At 41.0% G+C, this 19,620-nt stretch overlaps 1 non-coding gene across 1 annotated transcript; it reads right to left on the bottom strand.

Annotated features, from left to right (window-relative positions):
• Window positions 1–15,357: 15,357 nt before the first annotated feature.
• Window positions 15,358–15,461, bottom strand: LOC148014757 (U6 spliceosomal RNA). Its single transcript, XR_015688778.1, has one exon. It is a non-coding gene; the product is annotated as a U6 spliceosomal RNA (small nuclear RNA).
• Window positions 15,462–19,620: the final 4,159 nt, after the last annotated feature.

Raw genomic sequence — 19,620 nt, 5'->3', positions numbered from 1 at the left:
CAGGCTCCAAGGAAACCGCATTTGGATGCGGCTAGACGCATACTCAGGTATGTGAAGTCCACATTGCAATATGGACTATTTTATGAGACTGGGGTTCAGATACAGCTGCATGGATACACTGATGCTAATTGGGCTGGTAGTATTTCTGATAGACGATCTACCAGTGGATATGTGTTCTCTTTTGAGAGTGCTGCAGTCACTTGGAGCAGCAAGAAACAGCCTACAGTTGCCTTGTCGAGCACAGAGGCTGAGTACAGGGGTGCAGCAATGGCTGCATGTGAGGTAGCTTGGTTGCATAAGCTACTTTATGATATGCATCAATCTACAGATGGGCCAGTTGTCATTTATTGTGACAACATGAGTAGTATACACTTGGCAAATAACCCAGTCTATCATGCTAGAACAAAGCACATTGAGGTGCATTATCACTATGTGCGAGAGAGGGTTTTACTAGGTCTTATTGATCTAGTTTATGTCAGCACAGAGGATCAGGTAGCTGACATATTCACGAAGGCATTGGGTGCAGAGAAGCTGCACAAGTTCAGAGACATGCTTGGTGTGCAGGAATTGGGATTGAGCTCGAGGGGGAGTGTTGAGATATCGAGCTCCACTCGTGATATGCCAGGGTGACCGTTGTGCATTTATGTCACCGACGTGATGCGGTTGGTATACCGCCCATGAATAATAGCTACATGATAGCTATCCTTATCTACTCTAGTTCGTGGCTCAGTTAGTATGCCACCTTAGTTAGTTGAGTTTGGTTTGAGACCCATATATAGGGTTCTTCTATTTCTTTGTATGAGAGTTCTTTTGGCTTACACAACTAAGAAGAGGAAAACTGTTTTCAGCCTCCACCCTTGTGTGTATTCCCCCATTGTGCAAGCAAGAAAGCTACAAGTGAGACTCCTTCCTTCTCTCCCACAATCTTGACATGGATGACCTCTTTCACTTTTGCCATTTCCTTCAGGGTTATAGGCTGAAGTTAAAGCAAGCTTTATCCCCAACTGTGCAAAGAAATCATGAGCTTCATATGCATCCAACTCACCCCTATCTGCTGTAATTTTTCTCACACAGCCATATCGACAAAAGATCTCTTCTAAGAGAAAAGTACATATGGCATTTGTCATCTTAGTATGTAGAGCTCTCCCTTCCACTTGATTAGTTAAGTCTTCACGAGCAAGCACAAGATACCTCATTTGCCAAAGACCTGTAGGCATTGTGACCAAATCCACCACCCACTTAAAATGAAGAGACAATGGATATGTGGGTTGCAATCCATCCCGATGTCTCACAATTGAATACATTTGACATGTTGTACATGTTTCCACAAAGTGAGCAACATCCTTATACATACCTTGCCACCAATATCTTTCTTTGATTTTTGTAAAAGCATCCCAAATACCTCTATGACCAGCCCACAAGCTTTCATGAAATTCTTGCATTACTTTTACTTGTGAAGCTCTGTCACCCAAAACTCGCAATGGCATACCCTGTTTCTTTTTAGCATGTTTCCATAAGTATCCATCTTTTAAGAAAAATCCATAGGATTTCCTCTTGATCTTCTTAAACTCCTCATCTGATCATTCATCTCTCTTTGTTAATGTACTGAGATATTGACCAATTCTCAGCCACTCTCCTGCATATTTGTCTTCCAAAAACACTTCTACATAAGATGCAAAACATCTAAAGTGTCTTCTCTTTGTTTTCCAAGCTTCTGTTAATGCTATAGCAACACCTTGCATTGCTAAATTCACTCTTGCAACATCATTTTCAACCATAAGAAAGTCATCTCCTTCCTCCTCATGCATCATCCCATCTTCATTCTCATAGCGTGCTCGAGATAACATGTATGCCACTGGGTTATCTCTTCCTGCAATATGCTGAAATTCAAGATTCAAAGATTTGATGTATGCAATCCATCGAAGCATAGCAATGTCCGGGGTAGCACAACTAGTAATCATACCCAATACCGGTAAACAATTAGTCTCAATGACTACATGAGCACCCATAAAATACTCCTTATCACATTTAAGGGCTATCACAATTCTCCATAATTCTCTTTTTACCTGTGGATATCTTCTCTGTCGTTCAGTCAATACTTTTGCACCAAATCATATTGCATACCTTTCCCCTTCCTCGTCATCTTGCCCAATTTTCCATCCAATCCCGATTGGGCTTATATCAACAGTAATAATGATAAGCTTTCCATGTGAATAGTCAGCCTTTCTCAACGTAGGAGCAGATTTTAAGAGTTGCTTCAATTTCTTCATTGATTTCTGATGCTTCCTTTCCCAATGAAATTTTTGACCTTTCCTTAGAAGCTGATAAAGAACATCAGCTACATGTGCAAAGTGATGAATCCATATCAAATAGAACACACATACACCCAAGAATCTACGCACCTCTAATACATTTGTGCATACATCTTGCATTCTATCAATCCCATCTATTTTTGTTGGTGATGGCCTTCGCCCATAAGGCCCACATATATGCCCAACAATCAAAACCTCTTCAACTCCAAAGACAGACTTTTGTCTAGAAAGAGTTAAATGCACCTCTTCTAGACGTGTCAAAATCCTCTCACAATCCACAATATGATCTGCAAAAAACTGTCTGCATCCATGAGCATCCATCTCTTCATTATTTTCATCCACTGCACACCCTTTGATTGGAACATCATCCAAGAAGGGCATAGTTAATTGTGGTATAAAATCCCTGAGTACCCTATTCATAGCATTTGTCATATGTGCCACTAAGTTTGTTACACCTTGTGGGAGAGTACACATCCGTACTAACCCCAAAGGAGTCTTCATGGTTGTGATATCCCTACTTTCAATTGCAAGATGAAACTGATCATACCCCGAGTAAAGATTACCCAAATAATAGATCGCTCTGCCTGCAAAAGCCTATGCAAATTCATCAACCACAGGACCTGCACCCACATTTCTTATGGTCACTTTATTGACCGGTTGCATGTCTTGAATAAATCTCAAAGTCCCATTCTTTTTGGGCACAATAAACCAACGATTTGAGTATGGGGCTGAAGAAGGATCCAAGATCTTCATGCGAATCTTTTCATTTAGCAAATCCATCAGCTTTGGCAAGTAAGCTTTAGGCACTGGAATAGGCCTCAAGTTCCATGGTACATGTGGCATAGTAAATATGACCATATGAGAGACAACATTTGGATCCACACAACCTATTTCATTTGGTTGAAATACAAATGCCTTCCCATGTCTAGCCAACATCTGCATAAAACAGTTTCTCTCAGCATGGAAAGAAACCCTTCTGCATGAACTTTCAATTCTTGTAATGTTTTAGATGTAAACTGATGACCTATATCTTTTGGATCCCATAAGCTTGGCTGCCTTGACACTTTTTCATACATACCCTCACTCTCGGGTGGAAGTGGCAAAGCAATTGGTTTCACCTTTTTGTCAAGAGTCTTATACTTTATCTCCACAAGTGCTTCATTCCATTGTAATCCTTCTTGCTGAGCAAACAATGCTATAATATCATACATATCTAAAGAACATACTGACAACACTCTGTTTTCAGCCTCATTTTCTGCATTATGTATAGTTAATGAAATTTCAACCATAGTGTCAGTAATATTCAGCCCATAAAAGATGCCTGAAATGCCATCATTTTCAGCTAGCAGCCCCAATGATCTCATTTTCTTAATAGCCCGTTTCATAGATATGCGTTCAACCCTACACATAGCTTCCATAGACTTAAACCAACATGAACTGTTTGCTATAAATTGAGAATTACCAATAGTAAATACATGCTTCATTTCATCAAGAGGAGAGTGCACTCTCTGAACAGCACTGTTGTAGCCCCGCATTACAGCAGTACTTAATGAAAATCTAGGTCTTTGAATTCCCTTGCATTTGGAACCAAAGGAGACTCTCGAAGCGTATCACGATTTCTAGGATGATTAACACAAATAGTAAGAAATTGGACTACTTTCCTCCCATCTTTGCTTCTGACTCTTGCATAAGCAGAACCATCATTAAGTACCTTTGTTTCCATATGCACTCCTGTAATATAGGGCTATCCCAAAATCACTGCATTTGAGGAATTATCTTGCAAAAAGAAGTGTTTCTCTTCCTATACATCACCAATTGTCACTTTTACATTAGGACATGCAGCATAGAGCTCCCCTGAAGAATTATTTGCAGCCCCCATATGCCAACCATGATCAGTGTCCACAGACCATGCACCATTTTCATACAATCCCTGCTCAATGGCATTTATCTCAGACCCATGGTCAAGTAAAGCAACACAAGGAGTTTCACGCTCCCCTATTTTCACTACCATTTCAGTGGTAGCTCTAGCCCAATGATTTCTTGTGTAGTGACTTCGAAGAATAAATCCTAGAGTCTCTTCTCCATATTGCTACAAGACAATGCATTTTCAACCACTTTCTTCTCTTTTCCACATGATGTCCATTGCTTGGAAGCATCCTGCATAGACAATCCTGTACTTACTTCATGCTCATATTCAGCCCGAATACCCAACAAACCAGTTTCCTCTTCAAATTGTAGCAATGCACTAGTGGTATCACCAAGAAACTGACGCTTCCTTTTAATTATGTCAATGATCTCATCATGAAATTCTCGCTTGGCAATGCCAAGCACCTCTCCCAAGGTAAATTCCACCCGACTGTTTAAGATCTTTTCTTCAAGAACCTTCTTAAGATCTGTGGTTGTCTCAATGTTAGATTGCAACTTATATCTTGGCTGCTTGCCCTTCTTTTTGCCCTCTTGTTTGTTATCCTATTTTTGCTTCTGACTGACCTCTTCCATAACATGCTCGGGAGGTGGCTGATTTGCAACTTTAGGCTGATCCACACTTCTTCTTGTCATTCTTTTAGATGTCCCTGCAATATCTTCATCTCTTTTTTGTTTTTCTTCCACAATTACATCTGTATTTTGTACCTTTGCTAAATATGCATATAGTGAATATGCATCTACCGGTGATTCCCAACAAGTTATGCCACGAATGTCTTGCCCTGCATGAGACATTTCACTATCAGTGACCTTTATCTTTTCAACTATATGTAAAGCATGTGTCCATATTTCAGCCTTTGGACCAACCATCACTTGGCCATGCATTCTATCCAAATCTAGACCAAAAGTAGAAGCATGTACCGCCGCATAAGCATTTCTGACAGCCAAGTCTTCCAACAACTTCTACATACCTCCCTTTCCAAAATTCAAAGCAAGAGCCAATCCCGTTTCTTATGCATGGATCTTGCCATCTTTCCAAAAGATAAGCTATCGTGCCAAGGCCTCTTGATAGGCAGCACAATCCTTTCTCTCGTGCTGCAAACTGTCACACCACATACATCTTTTTTCAGGCTTAGGGGCTGCTGCGCGTCCCCTTTCCTCTTGTCCTTTTTCATCCAATTTTGCAAGCTTCAATTGAAGATCCCGCATCCCTTTGACCAATTCATCTAAGACATCTTCCCTAACAAAGGGAACAATAGCAGGTACAGCCATAGGGTTAGCCACAGAAGCGGTTGGCTTACTAGATACTTCAACTGTCTTACCCGTAACAGTGGGCAAGCTAGAGACATGCAATCTTTCTCTTCTTTCTATGCTTCTTCACAAGCACAGTAACAGCTTCCTTGACATGCCTCCACTCTGTTTTCAAACCTATCTCTGTAGTCTGATCCTCTAGCAAATCATCAAGCTTCTCTTGAAGCTCAGAATTAGCTCCCTATAGAAACAATTCTATTTTCATACTTGCAAGAGCTTGCTATTCTGCAAGATCCAACTGCTCAAATCGACTTTTAAATTCTCTTAACAATTTCGTAGCCACAAGACCCTTATTAGGTTATATAACCCACTCCTGAAAAGTCTTGTGCGTAATCAAATTGGTGTCCTCAATGTAAAATTCTTCCCTGAGTGTCTTCTTAAAGGCTACCCAGTAAGCATCATGCAAGTATAATTCAGTAATCCGTGCTTTCAATTCATGAACAGTAACACGTACAAAATACCGACTCCATGTAGATTGAGCCACTCCAAAGAATTCCATCTTCTGAGCATAGGTATGTACATATGCAGATACATTCTTGCTATTGAATAACTTCACCTCACGCTCGACTACTTGCAAAGCATTCATCACAACACTTTATGTTTGAGCTGAAGCTTGCATCACCTGTTGTTGTTGTTGTACCTGCATAAGAATATTCATAGTTTGCACCAACTATTGCAAAACATCACTGGAGATTGTATTCAAAGGTTCTCCCATATTATCTTTCCTTCTTTTGTGAGGACGACCTTTCACGTCGGCACCAATGTCGGAGGGGTTTTTGTCGAAAGGTCGAATCCACCGGGGATCAGAAGTAGAAGGAAGTAGAGATAGGAGATGGAAGAGAAGATAGAGAATACCCAAGTGATAAACACGACAAAAACAAATCATAATGAATTGAATCAATATATATTGAAAGAACCTGGAATCTTTGCACTACTCAAAAGCAATCTCCAAGCATTAATTCTCCTGGAGCTCCTTCATAGACCAAAAACGTGGATCAGAAAAATTAGCTCTTTCTCTACTATCCGGAACCCAAATCCGATGGCTTCGTTGGCTCCGAAAGGGGGGTAAAACTCCAAGACACCTGATCACGGATCTCCCAGATCACTCCTTCTTCTTCCTTCAGTTCAATCTGCAGTTTTTAGCCTGTTTAAAGCGATCGCGATGCGCGTGATTTCGTCAATCTGTCTTTTTTATGAAAAATCTTCTAATTGGATGAAAAAGCAACTAGCTTTTTTGCATGCTATCCTAATCTAGAAGCTTTTTCTCACTTTTTTGAATTTTTACAATAAATAATATCAAAAATATGCTAAAATTATCCAAAAATCTAGTATTTTCAGATAATCCATACAACTCACACTAGTACTAATGGCTCAGATCACATTGACTCTCTAGATCAATAGAGAAGTCGGATGATGATGCATTTCATACTTTTTCACACTATGTCCTCATAACATCACGACAATGGGAGGAAGCACGGGGGGGGAGGGGGGGAATATTACATCCTCTCCCCCTTAGAGGACTCGAGATATCCTCATCTCGAGAAGACCTGGGGGTATTGTTGGTTGAGAGTATCTTCATCCATCCAGGTGGCATCCTCTTTTGGGATAATCTTTCCACTAGATGAGGTATTCTCTCAAGGTCCTTGATCTCAAATGTCTCTCCCTAACATCTAGGATTCTATCAGGCCGTAGCTCAAGGATTCCTTGGCTAGACATTACAATTTGTCGATCATCAAGTACATGATTCGGATTAGGTATGTTGAGATGACAAGCTCAACACATGCGGACATTAATGATGGACCGCCTGGTTAGATGGGTCCACACATCTACACTTAGCACGTCGGTGGTCATTATGACTCTCACATAGCCACTAACTCATTACTTATTATATTTCGGTTGTTACACCTATTTACAGCTGGCATAGTTATAGCGCCAGTCGACTAGTGTAGTCGGTTATGCATTGTTTGACTTAGTAGGCCACTTTCCTTTATGTTGTATCTTATCTATACTTTGTGTACATTGTAAAGTGTGTGGAAGAAGAAGAAGAAACCAACAAGAAAACGTTTTGGCCTCCATCTCTCTTCTTGTCTCTTAAGTGAGCTTCTCCTTGTGCATTCTGTGTGTGTTCGGCGCAGCATCTTGAGCAAGTACCCCCACCACGCGATTCGTGACATGGTATCAAAGCTGCACCACTAATTGAGGCTGGTTTTGAAGGCTAAAGCGAAGGAGAGGAGCCAAGGATTCGAGCAAGCAAGCAACGGGTAAGAAGCTCTTCCATTCTCTACTTCTTCTCTTGGACAGTGCCTATGGAGGCACGGAAAGCAAGGTAGAGCAAAAATCTCAGATTGCAGTGAGATTTGGTGTGCGTAAAGAGCGCTGTGCATTCTACAAATAAGCCCTTTAGGGCTTGCTCACTGCCATTTTGGCCATTCGAGGTTATTTCAGGCCCCGTTTTAGACTCGCAAGGTTGCGGACAGCAGTTCGAGATATCCTTCAATTTCAACTATGTCTGTCGTATACAGGTACACAGATTATAGATTTCAGATCTATACGTTCAAATGTGTTTACCAGCAAACAAACACAAGGTTTATCTACAAACTGGTTGTAGATTGCATGTATTGTTGAGCAGACAGTGAAAAAGGCTATCTGGTGTATTGTTGTACACTACAGGTCGAGGGTTGCAGAAGATTTCCTTGTTGTTTGGTATTAGTTTTGTGATAATGGCAGAGAACTGTGGAAACCCTATCATTGAAAAGCTCGACAAGAACAACTATCCTTCATGGAAGTTCCGTGTCACGAACTTTCTTATTGAAAAACGCCTCTACGAGTTTGTTTCAGGTGAAGAAAAGGAGCCGGAGGTGAGTGATCCTCCAACTGCAGAAGAGACAAAGGCACGGAAGGAATGGAATGCAGAAGACAAAAAGGTCATGTATTGGCTATCTATAGTAATTGACAATAATATACTGGGACATATTAGAAATGCAGAGAATTCATATGCAGCTTGGACCATACTTGAAAGTATGTTTTCTGTAAATACAAAGGCACGAAAGATTCAACTCAAGCAAGAGTTGAATACATTGAAGAAAGGGAAGATGTCTATCAATGAGTATGCACTGAAGGTAAGGAGCATTGCAGATGCCTTGGCAGTGATTGATGCAATGTCCGATGATGATGATTTGCTGTCGTCTACCTTGGGTGGACTTAACAATGAAAAGGCTTGGAAGTCTTTTGTAACTTCCGTATATATCAGAAAGCCATTTCCAGATTTCGATGAGTCGGTCTCCCTTATGATCACTCAAGAGATCAACATACAGAGTGAGACATTTGAAAAAAGTGGTGAGCAGGTCCAAGCTTTCTATTCCAGTTCAGGAAGGGGACGTGGCAGGATTGTGTATCACTACTGTGGCAAAATAGGTCATATTGCAGCCCAATGTTATGCTAAGAAAGATAATATTCGCAGTGATAAGCTATAGCAAGGAAACTATGCATCGTCTTCACGACAGAATGAAGACAAAAATGAACGTATGTTTGTTATGCAGCATATGATGAATGCTGTTACAGGAAAGGGAACACGTGATGATTTTTGGTATGTTGATTTAGGTGCATCCAATCATATGACCAGCCATGCAAAATGGTTTGGAGAGATGCAGGATTTGAAAAATACAGATTATGTGCAGAAGGGTGATGATTCATGCCACCCAATCTCACACATTGGAAAAGTTCCCTTGTCCTTGCATGATGGTAAGACAAAGAGTCTTTCAGATGTATTACATGTGCCATCTATTACAAAGAACATGGTGCCAGTCGGTCAAATGGTAGAGCAAGGGCTGCAAGTCAGATTTAATGCAAAGGGCTGCTTTGTAGAAGACTTCAATGACAAGTGCAGGTTGGTTGCAAAGGGAAGTAGAGTTGGACATATGTTTACTCCGGATGCTGGAAATGAATGCTGCTATGTATGCTAAAGGAAAAGGTGTTGTTGCAGATATTGAAATTCAGCACAAACGCATTGGACATGCAAATATACAAAGGCTGAAATTAATCCAGTCCAAAGGGTTAGTTACAGGTTTGCCTACATTTAGAGTTGCAGAATTTCATAAGGTATGCGAAACATGTTAGTTTGGTAAGCAGGTAAGACAACCCTTTTCACATGACAGAGATGTAAGCATAAAAATCCTTGATGTTGTGCATACAGATATTTGGGGGCCTACACAAAATATATCTCTTGAAAGCAATTCATACTTTGTCACATTCATTGATGATTGTTCTAGAAAAATATGGGGCACTACAGGTAAAGACAAAGGAAAGAATAAAGTGTCAGATGGCATTGATGCAGTTCTTGATGGAGAGTCCAATGGCTCAGAGAGCTTGGATGATGAGCTTGGTATTCCTTCTGTCAGGACACCAGATGTACAAAGAGCTCATAGTAATGTAAAGGCTCCATTGAGTGATCCAGTGGTATGCAGATCTAGTAGGGTCAGATACCATGTTAAAAGATTTGGTTTTGAAGGTTATGCAGCTCACCATTATGCTTATATGGTGAAACTAGTTGAGGATGTTGAGCCCACTTGTTTTGAGGATGCTATTGGTCATACTCATTGGGATGCAACAATGGATGAGGAGATGGCTGCATTACAGGCCAATAAGACTTAGGATCTAGTATCATTGTTAAAGGGCAAGAAAGCTATTAGATGTAAGTGGGTTTATAAAATTAAGCACATGCATATAGTTCTATTAGTAGGTACAAAGCTAGGCCGGTTGCAAAAGGCTATTCCCAAACATATGCCATAGATTATGAAGAAACCTTCAGTCCAGTTGCTAGGATGGCAATTGTCAGATGTGTGATTGCTTTGGCAATAGCCAAAGGTTGGAGGTTGCAGCAAATGGATGTGAAGAATGCCTTCTCGCATGGTGATTTTCATGAAGAAGTGTATATGGATCAGCCAGCAGATTATGAAGATTTAGAGCATCCCACATATGTGTGCAGGTTGAAGAAGGCGCTCTATGGGCTCAAGCAAGCACCTAGAGCATGGTCTGACAAGATCAGAGAGTATCTTGTTAATATTGGCTTTTACATTTCTGATGTTGATCACTCACTTTATGTGAGAAAGGGAGATGCAGGTTTGGTCATCAAAGTCATCTATGTGGATGACTTGATTATTACAGGTGATAGTGATAGTGGGATTGCTGAAGTCAAGGATTTTTTGAAGAAGAAGTTTGAGATGGATTTAGGTGAGCTAAGGTACTTCCTTGGCATTGAGGTGATCAGATGTGATAATGGTATACGGCTGTCCCAAAGACAGTATGGCTTGGATATGTTGTCCAAGTATATGGTATGACAGCATGCAAACCACTTTCAGTCCCATTGGAGCAGGATGTAAAGTTGAGTGCTGATGTTGGAGATGAGATAGAAGACCCTACTATGTTCAGGAGGATAGTGGGGAGTTTGATCTACATGACCATTACAAGGCCAGACTTGAGCTACGATGTTAGTCTTGTGAGTCATTTTATGCAAGTACCTAGAAAGCCACATTTGGATGCAGTCAGATGCATATTGAGATATGTGAAGTCCACATTACATTATGGACTTTTCTATGAGGCAGGTACAGATGTACAGGTGTTTGGATACACAGATGCAGATTGGGCTGGCAATATGTCTGATAGAAGATCTACCAGTGGATACATGTTCTCCCTTGGTGGTGCAGCAGTTACTTGGAGCAGCAAAAAGCAATCTACAATTGCTTTGTCGAGTACAGAGGCTGAGTATAGAGGTGTTGTTGTTACAGCATGTGAGGTAGTATGGCTGCAAAAGTTATTGGCTGATTTAGATGTGCAGGTGGAAGGTCCAATTGTAATTTATTGTGACAACATGAGCAGTATACAGTTGGCTAGGAACCCTGTGTTCCATACCATGACAAAACATATTGAGGTACACTACCACTTTGTGCGGGAGAATGTACTAGCAGGTGAGAATTACTTGGTGTATGTCAGCATACAGGATCAGATAGCTGACATCTTCACGAAGGCATTGGATACAGAGAAGCTTCAAAAGTTTTGAAGCTTACTTGGAGTTGCAGAGATGCAGTTGAGCTTGAGGGGGAGTGTTGAGTGTTGAAATGACATGTTTTTTGGTTGATTTTTGTTGTTTTTGAGAGCTGAATGGTTGATTTTATGAGATGATTGATTGGTTTGGAAGTGGTTTGAGAGTGTTTTGGATGATATTGATTATGTTTTGGAAGTTCATGATGTTTATTAGTAGAGATATGAAGTTCTGATGAGGTTCTGTGATGTTCTGATAGGTTCTGTTTGGTCCTGATAGCTTCTGTTGAGCTTTTACTTTGTTCTGTTTTCTCTCTGTAAGGAGGGATGGAGTATTGATTGATGAATATTGAGATCTTGTGAAAGCTTATTGAGTGGTTTTTGAGAGTTTGGAATGGTTTGAGTATGAGTTATGTGGTTTTGATGACCTTCTGTAACCTTCTATAGGTATTCTGTAGAGCTTCTGTCTATGTTCTATCTCTGTACTGTAACTGTACTGTAGCTGTTCTGGTACTATTCTGTGACTGTTCTGTAGACTGTTCTGTATGCTTCTGTATGTGTTCTAATGGATGAGAGTGTAGCTTGGAAAAGTTTTCTAGCCTTGGAAAGAGGTGAATACAAGTGCAAAAGAGCTAAAAGAAGTGAAAGAAGTAGCTGCTGAAGACTCAAGTAAAGACTGAAGTGAAGTGACAGTAGTGAGCTATGAAAAGACATTGTAGTGGCTCTGGTGACTCTTCATATGAGACATACCTCTTGGTAGGGGTATCCACGACCTAAGAAGGATTATTGAGAGTTATTATGAGAGATTGTAGTGAGGATATGATGTATTATTGATGGAGAGAGAGAGGGAGAGTAAAAGATAGCCAATTGTACTAAAACAGAATGATTGTATATGAGAGATTGAGAGAGAAGACTATGAAGATATTGAAGATGAATACTATGTAATGTATTTCCATTCAAAGATGGTGTATTCCTTTGTTTTCTTTGTTCTATTGATGGATTTTGTGAAGATATTGAAGAATATGGTTGATTCTATCAAATCTGTAGGAGATCTACATGATGCTGCATGAAGATTTGTTGTGCCTAGTGTTCTTTTCTTCATTGTGATCATATAAAACCTAATAAACAAGCTTGTTGGTGTTACAAGATAGATTTTCTTACAAGAGAATTCTCTTTTCCTTGGTGTTCCTCTTGGGGCTCCATGTTTTTGGTGCGCAGCCGGGAAACCTTGCCATCAACAAGCACCAGAAGAGGCTGAAAATGAAGGAAATGCCATTGCCAAGAAGAGAAGAATTCAATGGATGATTGTAAAGTTCCTTCTTCCACTGAAGAGTTGGAATTTCTCATAATCAAAGCCACTTTCCACAAGAAGTTCATCCCACAATGGCGGAAACACATCACCATCATGATGCATACTCTATCTGATGGACAGTTTCCTCTTCCTGTTGAAGCAGCAGAAACTTGCATCTTGGTGGCAAACTGTTTGGGAACAAACTGAAGAGCAGAAACAGAGAGAATGACCATCCATGGAATATTTGGCATTCATTGAGAAGTTTCCAGACATCATCAAGTGGGAGATTGTGAAGAAGCTTCAGGAGTCTTGGTCTGTGGAGGTTCACAAAGACAAGAAGGAAAAGAGTTGGAATTTGTTCGTGGATGCTCAACAGCAAGATACATGGTATGCTTGGTACACTGATAACCTTCTGTTTGTTCAATTAGCAACCCACTGGAAGTTGGTAGACAGAGTGTTCTTCACAACATACACTATTGAAACCATCAGAAGCTGGCATTATTATGATGATGGCACCACCACAATGCTCAGACGTATGCATTTTGACACCTTCAGAACCGAATACCTTCCTCTGTGCAACGGCATGAAAGCAGAATTCAGAGATATTGAAAAGGAAGAAGTAGAAGAAATGTTGGCAAGAGAGTCCTCCAGAGACTGAAGCCTTCTGTCATCCCTCTGTGGAGCACTAACACCAGAGTGGAGCCAACCCCCTCATGAATGACGCAATAAAGAGACAAGCGTTAGAACGAGTCCAGAGGTACATGAGAAGAGAGAAAGCAAAAATCAAAGCTGAGAACGAGCTTACAGGAGAAGTCGCCTTTGACACCCTTGCGGAACTCTTTACAGAAGTCCGAATGGCACATCAAGCCCTTCCTCCTCCTGCTGGAGGTCCACTTCCAAGTCAGATCCGTCCTGGAAATATTGATGATAGGCCAGCGAATGTAGTCTCATTGCCAGTCTTTAAGGGAGAGTACAATGAAGATCCTGATCTTCATGTAGTAGAGTACATCACGACAATGGGAGAAAGCACGGGGGGGAGGGGGGAATATTACATCCTCTCCCCCTTAGAGGACTCGATATGTCCTCATCTCGAGAAGACCTGGGGGTATTGTTGGTTGAGAGTATCTTCATCCATCCAGGTAGCATCCTCTTTTGGGATAATCTTTCCATTGGATGAGGTATTCTCTCAAGGTTCTTGATCTCAAATGTCTCTCCCTAACATCTAGGATTCTATCAGGCCATAGCTCAAGGATTCCTTGGCTAGACATTACAATTTGTCGATCGTCAAGTACATGATTCGGATTAGGTATGTTGAGATGACAAGCTCAACACATGCGGACATTAATGATGGACCACCTGGTTAGATGAGTCCAAACATCTACACTTAGCACGTCGATGGTCATTATGACTCTCACATGGCCACTAACTCATTACTTATTATATTCCGATTGTTACACCTATTTACAGCTGGCATAGTTATAGCGTCAGTCGACTAGTGTAGTCGGTTATGCATTGTTTGACTTAGTAGGCCACTTTCCTTTATGTTGTATCTTATCTATACTTTGTGTACATTGTAAAGTGTGTGGAAGAAGAAGAAGAAACCAACAAGAAAACGTTTTGGCCTCCATCTCTCTTCTTGTCTCTTGAGTGAGCTTCTCCTTGTGCATTCTGTGTGTGTTCGGCGCAGCATCTTGAGCAAGTACCCCCACCACGCGATTCGTGACATGGTATCATAGCTGCACCACTAATTGAGGCTGGTTTTGAAGGCTAAAGCGAAGGAGAGGAGCCAAGGATTCGAGAAAGCAAGCAACGGGTAAGAAGCTCTTCCATTCTCTACTTCTTCTCTTGGACAGTGCCTATGGAGGCACGAAAAGCAAGGTAGAGCAAAAATCTCAGATTGCAGTGAGATTTGGTGTGCGTAAAGAGCGCTGTGCATTCTACAAATAAGCCCTTTAGGGCTTGCCCACTGCCATTTTGGCTATCCGAGGTTATTTCAGGCCATGTTTTAGACTCTCAAGGTTGCGGACAGCAGTTCGAGGTATCCTTCAATTTCAACTATGTCTGTCGTATACAGGTACACAGGTTATAGATTTCAGATCTGTAAGTTCAAATGTGTTTACCAACAAATAAACACAAGGTTTATCTGCAAACTAGTTGTAGATTGCATGTATTGTTGATGAGTGGCGCAATAGCTCACGGTTCCCCAAGACGGACTGGCGGTTGTAGATGGCGATGTGGTGAAGGCAGATGTTGGCGACTTGTCTTCCTCCTCGGCTCGGAGTTATGGCGGCACGGCCTAGCCTCTCTCTGTACAGCGGCCCTCTCCCCTCATTTTAAATAGTGGAGGGAGGGGGATCTTCTCCTCCTGCGTGTCGATACGCATGTCCTCCCTCCCTCCACAGGCTCCACCAAGGAGAGCTCCTTCTATTTCCCTCCCCCTCCAGCTCGTCCGTCGGGTGGAGGGATAAGGGGGAAAAAATTTTAAAAAAATTGGACAATTTCTCGATTTGTGTGTGTCATCCTTGCGCAGGGGCCATGCTAATCTTCTACGTATCGTTCCAATTTTATCAGATGTGCAGACAGTGAAAAAGACTGTCTGGTGTATTGCTGTGCACTATAGGTCGAGGGTTGCAGAAGATGTCCTTGCTGTTTGGTATTAGTTTTGTGATAATGGCAGAGAACCATGGAAACCCTATCATTGAAAAGCTCGACAAGAACAACTATCCTTCATGGAAGTTCCATGTCACGAACTTCCTTATTGGAAAAGGCCTCTACGAGTTTGTTTCAGGTGAAGAAAAGGAACCGGAGGTGAGTGATCCTCCAACTACAGAAGAGACAAAGGCACGGAAGGAATGGAATGCAGAAGACAAAAAGGTCATGTATTGGCTGTCTATAGTAATTGACAATAATATACTGGGACATATTAGAAATGCAGAGAATTCATATGCATCTTGGACCATACTTGAAAGTATGTTTTCTGTAAATACAAAGGCATGAAAGATTCAACTCAAGCAAGAGTTGAATACATTGAAGAAAGGGAAGATGTCTATCAATGAGTATGCACTGAAGGTAAGGAGCATTGCAGATGCCTTGGCAGTGATTGATGCAATGTCCGATGATGATGATTTGATGTCGTCTACCTTGGGTGGACTTAACAATGAAAAGGCTTGGAAGTCTTTTGTAACTTCCGTATATGTCAGAAAGCCATTTCCAGATTTCGATGAGTTGGTCTCCCTTATGATCACTCAAGAGATCAACATGCAGAGTGAGACATTTGAAAAAAGTGGTGAGCAGGTCCAAGCTTTCTATTCCAGTTCAGGAAGGGGACGTGGCAGGATTGTGTATCACTACTGTGGCAAAATAGGTCATATTACAGCCCAATGTTATGCTAAGAAAGATGATATTCGCAGTGATAAGCTGTAGCAAGGAAACTATGCATTGTCTTCACGACAGAATGAAGACAAAAATGAACGTATGTTTGTTATGCAGCATATGATGAATGCTGTTACAGGAAAGGGAACACGTGATGATTTTTGGTATGTTGATTCAGGTGCATCCAATCATATGACCAGCCATGCAAAATGGTTTGGAGAGATGCAGGATTTGCAAAATACAGATTATGTGCAGAAGGGTGATGATTCATGCCACCCAATCTCACACATTGGAAAAGTTCCCTTGTCCTTGCATGATGGTAAGACAAAGAGTCTTTCAGATGTATTACATGTGCCATCTATTACAAAGAACATGGTGTCAGTCGGTCAAATGGTAGAGCAAGGGCTGCAAGTCAGATTTAATGCAAAGGGCTGCTTTGTAGAAGACTTCAATGACAAGTGCAGGTTGGTTGCAAAGGGAAGTAGAGTTGGACATATGTTTACTCTGGATGCTGGAAATAAATGCTGTTATGTATGCTAAAGGAAAAGGTGTTGTTGCAGATATTGAAATTCAGCACAAACGCATTGGACATGCAAATATACAAAGGCTAAAATTAATCCAGTCCAAAGGGTTAGTTACAGATTTGCCTACATTTAGAGTTGCAGAATTTCATAAGGTATGCAAAGCATGTCAGTTTGGTAAGCAGGCAAGACAACCCTTTTCACATGACAGAGATGTAAGCATAAATATCCTTGATGTTGTGCATACAGATATTTGGGGGCCTACACAAAATATATCTCTTGAAAGCAGTTCATACTTTGTCACGTTCATTGATGATTGTTCTAGAAAGCTATGGGTATATTTTATGAAGGAAAATAGTGAAGCATTTGAGCACTTCAGAACTTTCAAGGCTGCAGTTGAAAGAGAAACAGGCTTGAAAGTAAAGTGCTTGAGGTCAAATGGAGGGGGAGAGTACCTCTCGAATCAGTTTAGTGATTTTCTGAGGTCTCATGGGATAAAGAGATAGTTCACATGCAGGTATACCCCACAAAAAAATGGTGTTGCAGAAAGAAAAAACAAGCATATTGCAGAAGTTGCACGGGCATTAATGGCTGAAAAGAATATGCCCAAACATTTTTGGTTTGAGGCTGTTCATACTGTTGTCTACATTATGAATAGAACTCCCATAGCTGCAATTCATGGGATGACTCCTGAAGAATGCTTTACTGGCAACAAGCCTGATGTATCGCACTTGAAGGTATTTGGTTGTATTGCATATGTTCATGTGCCAGATGAGCTACGGAGCTAGATCCAAAGGCAAAAAAATGTGTCTTTATTGGATACTCGCAGAAAGGGTATCACTGTTATAACCCTGTCACATGTAAGTTCAGAGTGAGCAGGGATATCATCTTTGATTAAATGAGCAGTTGGTATGCATCTAGTGGTGATGCATTGGATGATGATGATGATCTTGACACTCATGTGCAGGTTGAAAAGCAAGAATCACGAACTCTTAGTGGACCAGAGACATCATCTACTAGTCCTTGGTCTGGGAGACTAAGGAGTAGCTCTACATCTTCAGGTGCATCTAGTAGCACTACAGGTAAAGACAAAGGAAAGAATAAAGTGTCAGATGGCATTGATGCAGTTCTTGATGGAGACTCCAATGGCTCAGAGAGCTTGGATGATGAGCTTGGTATTCCTTCTGTCAGGACACCAGATGTACAAATAGCTCATAGTAATGTAAAGGCTCCATTGAGTGATCCAGTGGTATGCAGATCTAGTAGGGTCAGATACCCTATTAAAAGATTTGGTTTTGAAGGTTATGCAGCTCACCATTATTCTTATATGGTGAAACTATTTGAGGATGTTGAGCCCACTTGTTTTGAGGATGCTATTGGTCATACTCATTGGGATGCAACAATGGATGAGGAGATGGCTGCATTACATGCCAATAAGACTTGGGATCTAGTATCATTGTTAAAGGGCAAGAAAGCTATTAGATGTAAGTGGGTTTATAAAATTAAGCACATGCAGATAGTTCTATTAGTAGGTACAAAGCTAGGCTAGTTGCAAAAGGCTATTCCCAAACATATGCCATAGATTATGAAGAAACCTTCAGTCCAGTTGCTAGGATGGCAATTGTCAGATGTGTAATTGCTTTGGCAACAGCCAAAGGTTGGAGGTTGCAGCAAATGGATGTGAAGAATTCCTTCTTGCATGGTGATTTGCATGAAGAAGTGTACATGGATCAGCCAGCAGATTATGAAGATTAAGAGCATCCCACGTATGTGTGCAGGTTGAAGAAGGCGCTCTATGGACTCAAGCAACCATCTAGAGCATGGTCTGATAAGATCAGAGAGTATCTTGTTAATATTAGCTTTTACATTCCTGATGTTGATCACTCACTTTATGTGAGAAAGGGAGATGCAAGTTTGGTCATCAAAGTCATCTATATGAATGACTTGATTATTACAGGTGATAGTGATATTGGGATTGCTGAACTCAAGGATTTTTTAAAGAAGAAGTTTGAGATGGATTTAGGTGAGCTAAGGTACTTCCTTGGCATTGAGGTGATCAGATGTGATGATGGTATATGGCTGTCCCAAAAACAGTATGGCTTGGATATGTTGTCCAAGTATATGGTATAACAGCATGCAAACCACTTTCAGTCCCATTGGAGCAGGATGTAAAGTTGAGTGCTGATGTTGGAGATGAGATAGAAGACCCTACTATGTTCAGGAGGATAGTGGGGAGTTTGATCTACATGACCATTATAAGGCCATACTTGAGCTACAATGTTGGTCTTATGAGTCATTTTATGCAAATACCTAGAAAGCCACATTTGGATGCAATCAGATGCATATTGAGATATGTGAAGTCCACATTACGTTATGGACTTTTCTATGAGGCAGGTACAGATGTACAGGTGTTTGGATACACAGATGCAGATTGGGCTGGCAGTATGTCTGATAGAAGATCTACCAGTGGATACATGTTCTCCCTTGGTAGTGCAGCAGTTACTTGGAGCAGCAAAAAGCAATCTACAATTTCTTTGTCGAGTACAGAGGCTGAGTATAGAGGTGTTGTTGTTACAGTATGTGAGGTAGTATGGCTGCAAAAGTTATTGGCTGATTTAGATGTGCAGGTGGAAGGTCCAATTGTAATTTATTGTGACAACATGAGCAGTATACAGTTGGCTAGGAACCCTTTGTTCCATACCATGACAAAACATATTGAGGTACACTACCACTTTGTGCGAGAGAATGTACTAGCAGGTGAGAATTACTTGGTGTATGTTAGCATACAGGATCAGATAGCTGACATCTTCACGAAGGCATTGGGTACAGAGAAGCTTCAAAAGTTTTGAAGCTT

The sequence above is a fragment of the Lygodium microphyllum genome, chromosome 25, assembly GCF_053477565.2.
Source record: "Lygodium microphyllum isolate KBCC chromosome 25, Lygodium_microphyllum_v1.1.10, whole genome shotgun sequence".
Lineage (NCBI taxonomy): Eukaryota > Viridiplantae > Streptophyta > Polypodiopsida > Schizaeales > Lygodiaceae > Lygodium > Lygodium microphyllum.
The sequence above is the reverse complement of the archived record's forward strand: the minus strand, read 5'-3'. Positions and strand labels throughout refer to the sequence as shown.